The sequence below is a fragment of the Castor canadensis genome, chromosome X (genome assembly GCF_047511655.1).
Source record: "Castor canadensis chromosome X, mCasCan1.hap1v2, whole genome shotgun sequence".
NCBI lineage: Eukaryota > Metazoa > Chordata > Mammalia > Rodentia > Castoridae > Castor > Castor canadensis.
The window spans coordinates 123,837,920-123,850,832 of NC_133405.1; the positions used below are offsets into that span (position 1 = coordinate 123,837,920).

At 40.4% G+C, this 12,913-nt stretch overlaps 1 protein-coding gene across 4 annotated transcripts in view; it reads left to right on the plus strand.

Annotated features, from left to right (window-relative positions):
• Positions 1 to 12,913, plus strand: part of Smpx (small muscle protein X-linked) — a 48,143-nt gene that overhangs the window by 20,714 nt on the left and 14,516 nt on the right. For 2 of the 4 annotated variants that reach the window (XM_020152148.2, XM_074062641.1), the window contains exon 5: positions 3,267 to 6,708. The exons of 1 other annotated variant lie outside the window; for it this stretch is intronic. The gene's annotated coding sequence lies outside the window, so the exon portion shown is untranslated. Of the gene's footprint in view, positions 1 to 3,266; positions 6,709 to 8,895; positions 10,089 to 12,913 lie in introns of those variants that run through there. One more of the 4 variants, XM_020152149.2, reaches the window with a different exon arrangement.

Here is a 12,913-nt window from a genome sequence, read left to right on the forward strand (position 1 = left end):
CTCATTTCATGCTTCAGTTTCCTCACCCAGATACTACAAAGACCATACAAAGAACTATTCCTTTAGGCAGAGGATCAGAGAAGCAAGGAGTTGGGCAGGTTTAGAAGTGGGGAGGGGCAGATACCCAGGAGTTCAGGCCTTGAAAAAAGGAACCCTACTATGTGCAAGGCAGACCAAGAGGATCTGCTAGTCAGTTTGGGTGTAGATGGGGCACAGGGAGGTTCATAATTGTCCATGCTGCCAAGACAAGGCACGTGGAGCACTTGTTTGCATTTTAATTGACCTACTCAATACTGTCTCCTGCTGAGGGCTCAGCCCACCCTCTGTCTGGGAACAAATGTACCCTTTATTCAACATTACTGATCCCCACCATGCACAGTCTATTCCATTTCCTAAGCAGAAGTCTAGAAGAGAAGAATCTATACAGGGTCAATAAAACCGGTTTTAATCCAGTTGGATGTTCACTTACTCATTCATTCATCCACTTGGCCATTTATCACTTAATCAACCAATATTTATTTTTATTGCATATCTGCTATGCACTGAACTAGAGACATTTATTAACCATGTACCATGTGTCAGTCACTGTGTGGAGAACACTATATCCATTATTTCTTGTATGCCTCCCCAGTTATTGCCTTCATTCTTGAGATGTCTTTTATTTTCTCTCATCTTTCACGCATCCTAAAAAGGGGGGTCTGACTTCAAAACAGTGTAACTATTTGTTACCTTGCTTCAACCCCTTCCTCCTTGCCCCAGGCAACTTTTAGAAGAATTGCACACTTTCTGTTGGTGTTGGAATGAAACTTCTGGTTTCATAGATGTCAGAGACAAGCAAAGGGACAGAGGGGGCCCTGCTCTATCTTCTTTAGACAAAATGAAGAACAGAATGTTCTGTGAGACAATCCAATGTGTTGTCACCATGTTATCTGTCTCATGCTTATGCAGACCTACTAGGATGTTTGCAAATTAGTTTGTCAGAAAAGATTTAGTTATAGTCTAGCAAAAGAGAGGATCTGTTTTGAGTTAGTAAAAGACTGGTTATCTGGTGGTTTGTTTTTGTTTTTAGCGCAATTATATAAGAGAACAAAGGAAACAGTGGGTTCCATGCCCATAGAGTGAATTCCAGGAACCTCGATGGGAACAAAGTGGCATGAGTGGGAACTGCCCCCGCACATGGCTGCACACACTTATTATTTATGACAGGATAGAACAAACTGATGACTGAGTATCAGGCTCAGTCCTGCTGATGTTTGCAAATAGACAACATTGTCCAATATATTTGGGATGAAGCTATAGAACTTCCTTATGAGAAACAGCAGAAAAAGAAAATGAACTTTCTCTAATATTTATTAGCATCACCCAACCAAGACTGTTCAGTGAGACACATGAATTTTTAACACGAACTTTAAAGGATTTTGCTTTTTCCGGAATCCATGTTGACCTAAATTTAACCCCCACTTCAGTTGCAGAAGAATTTGATTCTGAAGATTCAAAGGAATGCTGCTTTTAAAAGTGCTCAGAGAGGATCTTGCAATGTTACTCGGCAGTAGGGTTGATTCAGTAGCTTTAGATGTTGCGTTACAGGGAATAGGGAGCAAAATCAAGTCAATGAAATATTAAAATGGTACTGGAGTATCCAGAACACATTTTTTGTTACTTCATTTTCTCAGAGACCTTAGTAATTCTTTTCTCCTGAGCAAATTATAATGCAAAACCACTCAGAGAGGCCTATTTGTCCTTATTCTTATTGCAGTGTGGAAATCTGAGCTGTCAGGATACTGGATCTGAATTTCAAATGAGTATAGTCATTATTTTAAGTCAAGGGATGATCTTTATTTCTTGAGATGAGGTAGTAAGCTGGTTTGCTTTTAGCTTATCTGGTCTTCTGCAAATTTCTGAAACTTCCATGCTTCTGGAATATGGTCACAGAGGGAGAGCAGTTCTTACCAGATCCATTTAGTGGACTCATAGCAACAAACATGCCACACCAGCCATCACTTGGCCCCTCACTGGTTGGATCAACTTCTTCCTCTTGGGCTACCACTTTTTTAAAATCATTTACCTTCACTCTATATTGTCCTTTAATCAAACAAATCATTGGTTTGAAGATCAAGCGACTAAATCCATCACATCCATAGTGTTAAACACTGAAAATCATGTGACTCACACTCAAAGCCTGTATTATAACTATTATTTATAATAGTTAGACATATAAGACAGAGCAGCATCTTCCAGCTGAGATCAATGAATCCTTTTAAGTGGTATTTCAGATACTTTCCATGCCTTGTGTCATGGCCAGAATTGTTCATGGAAATCTATTAAAAACATTATAGCACAAGAACCAGAAAGGCCAATAACTAGCCTATTGGGGATCAGGGATTGTGGCTTTTGGAAGAATATTTAGGGCATGGACCCAATCAGGATCCACACCAGGCACCAAAGAGACAGCATGTACCACATCAAAGCAAAAGACACAGGGGCATTTCAAATAAGATCCCAAACCAGTCTGAAACTGGCATGGGACAGGGAAGGTAGGGTGTTCAGCTACATAACTGAGATTTAAGGTGGCCAAATGGCAACTTAAGAACCAACAGCAAAGTCCAAAAAGCAGTTGTCCTTTGACTCTCTCATGCCTGATTATTTGCTGCATCATCAGGAATCTGACAGGCCCTCCCAGGAAGTCACTGTTAGCTCACTTGCTTAGAGCTAAAGCAAATGCCTGCACAGGCTTCCTGGATGCAGGTCTGGGGAACCTGGAGAACTGCTCAGAGTTGGTGTCCAACCAGACTCTGCGTCCATTTCTGCTCCCTCCCTACCCTAACATGGGATCACAGGTACTTATTAAAGAACCTGTATAACCAGCTTCTGTACCTTGGGCACTGTCTTCTTTATGTACTAAGATGTATAGATACAAATCTTAGGATGCCTGAGTTTTGGTGGAAAGATAAAATACTTCAAAAGGTAGATAATTCAATAATTAGATAGCTGTTCTGTGTTTACAGATACACATAGCTGTTTCTGACCCCCTAACAAGGAAGCAGTAGAGGGTTAATGTCATGACTTAGGAGAGGAGGAACTTGTGATGTTTGGGACCAGGAGAACTTCAAGGTGGTGGGAAGGGAATGGTTTAAACTGAGGCTCAGAGATAGCCTCTGGGCATATAGGACCTGCAGGGTTCCTATAGGGCAATTCTTCTTAAACTTTTGAGATAGAGCAAAATAAGATCCTACAACTTGCCTACACTGTCTCTTCTCTTTTTCTAGTGGTGAAAGAGCTCAGTGATAAAGAATTGGAGAGGAACAAAATAAGTATTAAAGTGGTAACAGTGCAGCAATTACAAGAAAAAGAATTGATTAACAAAGGTAAAACCTAAGAATAAGTCTACAATTTTGCAAATGAACACCAAGACAGCAGCAATGGAAAGCCCTGGGACTGACGAAGCTCTAGAAAAAAACCTTTATTCTGAAGTTGCAGAAATTCCTCTCCTGGGTATTGGACATCGCAGCCTGACCACGGGTTGTGTGGCAGGCAAACTTCATACACTAAGCTAGGGTCTCCAAGAAATGCAAAACATTTTCGTGGTTTGTTATTTTTAAATTGACTCATAATAATTACACACATTTATGGAGTGCACTGTGGTAACTCAGTACACAATACGAAATGATCAAGTCAGGATAATTATCATTTGCCTCTCTTGAATGTTTGTCATTTCTTTGTATTTGGAAACTTAAAACTCCTAGTTCTTTACAACATATATACTAAATTGTCATGAACTATAGTCACATCAGAACCCATTACTACCATGTAACTGTGCTTTGGCACCTGTTATCCAACCCTGTCCACTACCCTTTCCTCTTACCCTTCCTAATGTCTAGTGACCACTATTCTATTCTCTACGTCTATGAAATCAACTTTCTTAGATTTTTTTTGAGACAGGGTCTTTTTATATAATGCATGCTGGCCTAAAACTTGCTATGTTGCCCAGGATAGGTTAGAGGTCTTGATCTACCTGCTTCAGCCTCCCAAGTGCTAGGATTAAAAGTGCACCACCATATGGGGCTGAAATCATTTTTTAGCTTCTACATATGAGTGAGAACATGTGGTACTTGTCTTTCTGTGCCTGGATTATTTCACTTAACATAAAGTTCCCTAGTTCCATCCATCTTGGCACAAATATTACAATTTCATTCTTTTATGGCTAAATAATATTCCATTGTATGTGTGTGTGTGTGTGTATATATATATGTCATATTTTCTTTATTTCTATTCATCCATCAGCAGATACCTCATTTGGTTCAAAAATACATATTTTTAGGGATTCTTAGTAACTCACTTAGTTACTAAGTAACTTTTGATCATGTACGAAAGTGACAACTTCATTTGCCACTAAAAACTGAGGAAAACACATGCATTTTTGCATCAGCAAGCTTTTTAAGGTCAACCCCTGGGCCTTGGATCATACTTTGAGAAACATTGCGATAGGGCAATGAATGAGAGTACATGGAATGATCTGCAACTCCCTTGTACCCATATGCATAAATGTCAATTTACTCTCTACCTATATTCCACATCAGGAAACCACTGTAGATTCTAGATTTCATAGATTTGAAGAGAACCATTATATGCCCTGTTGGAGGAGGAGCACTCTTATCTTACTGTGCTTGGACTGCTTTAACAAAAAATACCATAGATTGAGTGGCTCAACAACAGACATTTGTTTCTCATAATCTGAGATGACTATTCTAGCATGGCCATAATCTGGTCAGGACCCTCTTTCTGCCTTGCATACAGATGTCTTCTCTCTGTGTCCTCACATGGTAGAAAGAAGATGCTCTGATGTCTCTTCCTCTTCTTATAAGGGCATTAATTCCATTATGGGGGCCCCACTTTCATGATCTCTTCTAAACCTAATTAATCCCTAAAGGCTCCACCTCCTAATACCATCACATTGGGGGTTAGGACTACAACATATGATTTGGAGGGGGGATTCAACAACCAATCTATTATAGCCCTCTTCCTTTAGCACTCTACCCCACCCTTATAACATCTTCTGTTTGTGCTGTACAATACTTACCAAATTGTAACATATTGGTTTTCTTGTTTATATCTTTCTTGATGTCATGTTCTAGCTCCTTAAAGATTACAACGTACCTGATACATATTAGGCACACAAAGCTTGTCTATAGGATATTTTTGGCACCCTAATCACAGAAAATATGTTGTCCCCTAGAAATGTTGATCTTCTGGGAAACTGAACAATTAGGGAAAATGTTGAGTTTGGTTCATATTCTCAAAAAGTGGAGAAAAACATGTAAAACCAGAAGAAAATTTAATTTTTAAGAACGCTTTGGTTTTATTTTTCAAAGAACATTTATGTCCAGATAGGACATATTTGCCAACCAGTCATCCAGAGATGTCATCTCTGATAGAGGAGAACATAAGGTGCTCATTACTCTTAAATGTTAAACGCTATGCATCACTGTCATTTTTGCTGATTTGAGGGCGAATTTCAAGATTGTTGGCAGGAGGGCAAATTGGTGCACCCAGACACTTGATAAGAAGTGCATTTAGCACCTAACAACAGACTCCCAAAGCACATGAAACAAAAACTGACAGAATTGAAGGGAAAAGTAGGCAATCTAACAATAATAACAGGGGACTTCAATTTTTCACTTCTAGTAATGGCTAGAACAGCTAGAGAGATGATCAACAAAGTAAAAGAAGATCTGAACAACACTGTAAAGCAACCATAGCTGACAGATTCATATAGAACACTCTACCCAACAACAGAGCAATGTCCTCAAGTGCACAAGGAACATTGTCTAGGACACATCACATGTTGGGACATAAAACAAGCCTCAGTAAATTTATAAGAATTGAAGTCATGAAAAATCTCTTCTCTGACCTTAATGTAATGAAATTATGAATAAATAACATAAAGAGTTTGGAAATGTACAACTTGTAGAACTCTAACAACACACTCCTAAATAACTAATGCATCAACAACAACAACAACAAAAACCAAAAGGAAAATGAGAAAATGCTTTGAGATTAATGAGGAAAAAAGATTATAACATACTGAAACTTACACAATGGAAGCAGTGCTTAGATACAAATGCTTATATTAGAAAAATAAGATCTCAAATAAATAACCAACCAACCAATATTTGGGAAACATGCCTTTTATTATCTTACTGTAAATTTAAGATTAACTTTATTGATGAATGAGATACCATCCTTTTCAAATGGTAAGGCATAATAAAGTTAAAAATATCTACTTATGTAAACACTATAACAATGTAACAGAGACTGGAAAATAAAAACAGATGCCCAGGAGGTCACTATCATAGTATAATACTTACTTTGCTATCTCTCCTTCTAGTCTTTTCCTCTGTGTTTACAGACAGGATACAGTAGCTCCCATGCTAACAACATGGGACCTGATTCTTCTGAAACTTTCTTCTGACATAACATCATTCATAGCATTTGTAGTATTTTTGTATCTTGCTTTTTCCACTGTACATTTTATCATAAGAATGTGTTTTCATATTGCTTTCCAGCTTTCAGTAGTAAGATTTATTTCTCAGAAGCTTTGCTTTATCATGATTTTTGTAATCTTTTCCTTTTGCTAGGCGACAGAGGACTGACTTACTGATTTATATAGAACTAAACTTGAGAAAAACAAGAACAAAAACCTTCTTCCAATATGTTCTCTGTGCTTTGCTTGGAAATTTTTTGTCTTCAATTTTGATATGTTTGGTGCTTTGACCCAATTTCACAAGCCCCATTCACTTTCTCAGAAAGAAATGGTTGGAGGCTGAGATTTTTCACTGTCTAGTGAAGCCATCTTTCTTTTGATTTTGTAATGCTCTTTTTTCTGCTCTTCAAGTGGTTAGGAGAAAGACAAGTTCTGCAATGGTTCCGAACTGCATTAAGGTTTTGTTCATTTGTTTTCTTGCCTGGAAAAATTCTTGGTCTAGATCCTGGTAACAGCCTGTGGGTATAAAATACTCTTCAGGGTGATCACAGGAGCCTTTGAGTTGATTGTCAATGTCACCTCAAGGGCCTCCCACAGCAAACACACAGAAGTTACCTGGATCACTTCTGTTGAAGCACAGCTGTGGAGGGTCTGGGTTGTGAATTTTCAGAAGGGAGTTGGAACTGGTGAGAGACATTTTAGGGAGTAGACATAAAACCAGAGAAGCACATGTGTTCCAAGTCAGGTTGATAGAAGGCAGAAGTGACTCAGGACCTACTTCTGCAGCTCTGTGTACACTGGCATGTAAATTTCGACTGCCCAAAGGACAGTTATGACCGGCACATGCCCTGCTCCCAATATACTGTTTCTCAACCCAGGGTGTGGGAGTATGTGTGAATTGTGACCTTCAGGGGACATTTAGCAATGTCTGAAGACAGTTTAGGTTGTCACAAGTGGGGTGAGGGTGAGCTGCTACTGTCACTTGGTTGGGGAGAAGCCAAGGAAGCCAATATCCCAGGACAGTCTCCTACAGCAAAGAATGATCTAGCCCCAAATGTCAGCAGTGCTAGGAATGAATCATAGTGATTTATCTGCTTATAGTTTAATGGCAGGTCTAGCTTTCTGCAAACTTTCCTCTCCAAGTGGTCAATGTAGTGCAGTTTACAGAAATTAAGAAATTAATAAAAAGAGTAAAGTAATTAATTGCCTTGATGTCTGTGCTCTCCACAGTTATTAGTGATTTAAGAATAAAATAATCGAATAAAATTCTTTTTTTATCAATTAGTACATTAAACATATTTATGGTATGTATAGAATATACATGAATTATGATATTAGGCTCAAACCTAACTACTTTTTATAGGATATATTTTCATCTCAAATGTATCAGAAAGCAGTAGGTTTTCTCAATAACTCACCACATCTTTAAAAATATTAATGTTGATCATCAGTACCAATACCAGTGTCATCATTTTTATTGTCACTATGAGCATTACCATTTACCATATGCCTGAAACTGTGTGCCATGTTTCACATTCATTGTTTCATTTACTCCCTATCCTGACTGCATAGGGTATACACTATGATGCTCCGTTTGTTTACGGGTGAATGAAGGCTACGTAAGAGAGTTTATGTAACGATTCAGGTTACCCAGCTTGTAAGCAACAGAAGGGAAAGACACACCAGCATCTGTCATACTTCACAGCCTTTTAATCACTACTACTCACTGCATTCTTCAAAAATGTTCTTTTAGTTATAGTCTTTGTAAATACTTCAGTGTGATAGATCAGAAAAAAGTAAGCCTAGGCTAAAAGAGACTGCAGAAGCTGTCACCTCCACAATGAGGACACTGAAGCACATCTCTCATATGCTGGCTTACTTGTTTCTTTGTTTGATTGTCCATTTGTTCATTCACTCATTCATTTGATCAGTCAGTCAATGTTTGTTAAACATAAAGGATCCACTATGTTTATCCACCAGGTATAAAGGATCCACCTGAGTATATCAGGCACTAGGGAGTCAGAGTATCTAGCACAGTTCAAAGTGTACTGGGAAAAACATTGCATGGAAGCAAAAAGAATTTGCTCTTTTTAAAGGTCTTGAGAAAAGAAGGTCAATGCTCATAAATAGCAGAGATAACACAAAAGAAAGAGAGATGGAGGGAAAGGCAAAGAAAGGGAGGGGAAGGAGGGGAAGGAGAGGAAGGGGAGGAGAGGAGAGAGAAGGGAGCAGCACTGATCACAGCTTTGGGAGGATGGCGTGGCCAGTGCTGACACTACTGCAGCAGGGGAAGGCCAGGCCTCTGCAGAGCCCGCTTTGCTTCCAGGATGAGGGAGGGCTTGTCAGGCATGCCTGTGTCGTTTATGGTGCAGCAGTCTCCGAGGCATGAAGCCTTTTCTCTCATTCCCTCTCAGGCTGTGTGCAGCCCACGCAGAAAACCGGAGAAGTGAATTCCAGGCAGTGTAATCAGGCTTGGCTGCATCGTGACAATGCTGCTCGTTTCAACTCCCTGCACGTGCTGTGGCATTTGAGAACAAGGAATCACGAGGAGCAAATCAAGACTTACAAATTTAACTTGTATTCCCTTGCCACTGTTCGCTGCCCGTGAGCTCATCATTCCACACCCTCTGCTTTAAGCCTTTATGCAGATGGCGAGGTGGTAGCTCGCTCAATACTAGGGAAGGTTGGTCAATTAGCTTTTCACTGAGGGAAATTTCTACTAAGCAGTCGACAGATTGGAATCTCTTTCGTGCCAGGCAGGTGGCACAAAGGCTGCTCAGAACAATTTGTCTTGACTACTGGAAAAACGGCAGAAAGCAAGCATGCTCTATTGCCAGAAAGTCATTCTCCTGTAGGAAGGCCAGTGGCACTTCCTTCTGTCCCAGGACACACAATCCTTAACAAAGAATCCAAAAATTTTACTACCTAACTCTAGTCTAACTTCCAGTTCTGGATAAAGATGATACAAACTGAAGGGCGTGACTGGCTGCCCTTCAGTTCCAGAGACAACAGTCTTTAAAAACTTACCAAACAGGTTTATTAAGTCCTGAGCTTTCAAACATCAATTTGTTTAGCCTCATTTTCATTTCCTAACCATTTTGTACATGGGCTAGTTGGAATTTACCCTGGCTGAAATGACCTTTCTTCACAACGCACGCTAGCAGTATGAACTGGATTTGAATAGGAAATATGAAAGTACTAGAATAGAATAGGCTTGTTGGTTTGTTGAGTGAGCATGGGAGCACCCACTATGCCAAGCACCACTGCATTACAAGTAGGTGATACAGGACAAAGTCCTTCAACGAACTCACAGACTATTTGAATGAGGACATGAGAGGGGACATTGGCACATAGTGGTTGCAGCAGGCATGAAGAAGAAACAAGGTGAGGCCTTTGAATATAGGTGACAAAGGAAGAGTCTACATAGAATGTTGGCAAACAAGTATTTTACTGCCTCAGTTTCTTCATCTTAAAAATGAGAAAACCACCTACCTTATGTAGAGAGGGATTCCGCTCATCATCCTAAGGGATACTTAAGCAATGTTTGAAGACATCTGTGGTTGTCACAACTTAGAACGAGTACTGTTGACATCTAAGGAGTGGAGGTCAGGAATGTCACTACCCACCCTACAATGCACTGGTCAGCCCCACAACAAATGTCAACAGTGCCAAGTTTGAAAAACACTGAGTTACTTGATGTGTAGAATGTTCTCAGCATAGTAGTAGCTATTAATGTCATTAACTATTGAATGTTACCACTGGGAAGACCTTAATTTGAGGTCACTCATCTATTAGCAATGGAAAATGAGTCCTAGTAGCAAGCAAGTAAATCAAGGTCGGTACCAGTCTAAAATCCCAGTCGTCTATTTCCCAGTTTCATGTCCCTGTATTCTAGAGAAGGTAAACAGTTTTCATCTTGAGTATCGTCTCTGTTTCATTGGGACTGACTGCTGAGAAGGGTTTGGAGCCAGTGTCGGCAGAAGGGAGTGGGGTAATCACAGCAGAGTCAGCCGGAGCTGTGTGAGGTCACATGGACAGGCTTTGTGACACGGATATCCCCACCTGACAACGCCACTGGACACTGGATGTGCCAGAAAGTATAGGACATACCTGTACTCCGCTTCCAACTATGTCATTGTGCGACCTTGAACTACTTCCTGAGTCGAATCTATAAATAGCAATAAAAATGGCAGTCTTGAGAAAGGATCATAAGGACAGTGAGGTGACTCAGATGGTACACCTGGTATGAGACAGAAACATGTTCATTCCCTTTGCTGTCCCCATAATCTGCCCTCTGGCCCTTGCTTCGAAGACCAGGAATTGGTTGGTTTTGAAATGAAATACCCTCTAAAGTGTCACTCAGCCTATTTCCCTAGGGGATGGGAAGAAAGTGCGCTGAAAATGAAAAGCCATTAATTATCTGCCACCGATATGAGCTCATCGAAACGCTCCCAAGCATTCAGGAGGACCTATTTCTCAGGCTCCACCCACCTTGAATGGCCAGAGTTTGTGTCACTTGGTGAGATGATTTCTAACCTGCAGGTGTCCTCTTTTTCCTGGAGGAGGCATTGTAGCTCCAGTTTTCAAAACCTGCAGTGGCACTGGTTTCCAAAGAATCTGACTTGAGCACTTTCGTTTTGTTTGGGAGGCTTCAAGGGATTTTTCTCTTCTTCCTCCGATTTTTAACTAGCAAATGGTTTCTAATTTCTGATTTATCTCCAAAGAGAATCAGTTTAAGAAATCTTGGGAGAGTCAAGGTGCTGTTCTCCCAGTCTCAAGAAGAAGTGAAACAGTGCATTTCATAAGCCATTTTCCTGAACATATCGGATACACTTGATGGCAGAAAGAGCCATCTCACCTTTTTAGCAATCTTTCATATTGGAGTCTTGTCCAGAAAATAAAATGAGAGCCGTGTCAGTCGGAGCATCCCAATGTGTCCTGGGTCTCTTCTCTATGACATCCTGTCCTAGCAACGCCCCACTTATATCCATTTTTCCAGCTATTATTGCCCTACAATAGTTTCTCTCTCTCTCTCTCTCTCATTATTTAATTTGAGAGAAGTCTGCTTTGCCATAAGAGTGAAACAGGCAGGTAGTCACTAATAAATACATGTTGGCATGGCCGTTTGGAGACTGTGCAATGCCTGCTTAAAGGAGCATCACGAGCATGAGTCAGGAAATGAAGAAATAGGACTCTCAGTTTTGTGAAGAAAACATAGCTTTTAACTAGAGGCTAAAGATAGCAGCACCATTCCTGAGCCATTGCATTTGGTAATGGGCATTGAAAAGTACTTCCATATTAATTCTGTCTTTTGAGCCACCCCAACAGCTCTGTAAGATAGGTACAGCAGGACCTGAATTTGCAGTTCATTCTTCTGCTTCACACAGGGTAGAAGATTGGAGGATATAGTGTCATCTTTCTTCAGAGAAAGTGAATTTGAAGACTAAATGTTTAAGTCCACCTGTAGAAAATAGGTACAGTCCCTTTGGCAGAATCACTGCACAGTCTGCAACAGGGGCCAAGAAGGGGAATTAACTCCATCCTCTTCCATGAGGTCAAAATCAACTAGATAATGGCTTTGCTTATACCTAGGAGGACTTCTTTCACCCACATAGAAAGATACCCAGGATTAATCTACTGACCTCTACTTATAGGTGTATTTCAAAGGAAATGTACTATCTCAACTTCTACCTCTATTTACTGTTTTCTTGCTGCCTTATTTCATTTTTTTCTTTTTGCAGTGCTGGGGATCAACCTTGCACATGCTAGACAAGTGCTCTACCACTGAACTACACCCCAGCCTTTGCTGCCTCATTTAAAAAGTCATACTTACGTGTAATGTTTATCACACATACATACAACACACAGACACACTACCCCAGACAAATTCACTTCAGGATTATGGAAAGCATGCTGAAATATCTTAATTTCAGAAAGGCCAGGTTGCAAATAAATGGACCTGGGGAATACTGCCCTTCAGGATGGCCCCAAATCATCACTCTAAAGGTCAACTCTTCTGGAAAGTTCTCCATCCTCATCAATAGCCAAGAAATGGTGTCCTGGACTCCCTACAGAATCACATGCAAAGTTTACTGCTTGTTATCTGTCAGGAGACAGCCTGGGTGTCATTCTGAGCCAAATCCAATCCAATTATGAGCCAATTATAGATTTGCTTCCACTGTCAGGAGCAAGCCAATCCATCAACTACTACCTCACCAACCCAGCTTGTCTCAGGGCCTCTGGTGCCAGGGGCTCCCAGTACATAGGAAGAAGAGCTCGTGGCCCAGCTGATCATGTTTTGACCCACAGAGATGGCAAATTTAACTGCATTACAATGATTCTGAAACCTCCTCACCATCCCTCATATCTGAGTTCACACTCAGTGTTCTCTCCTGGGTGGCTCTCTTTCTCACTAGGCGATCAAATGCTGAA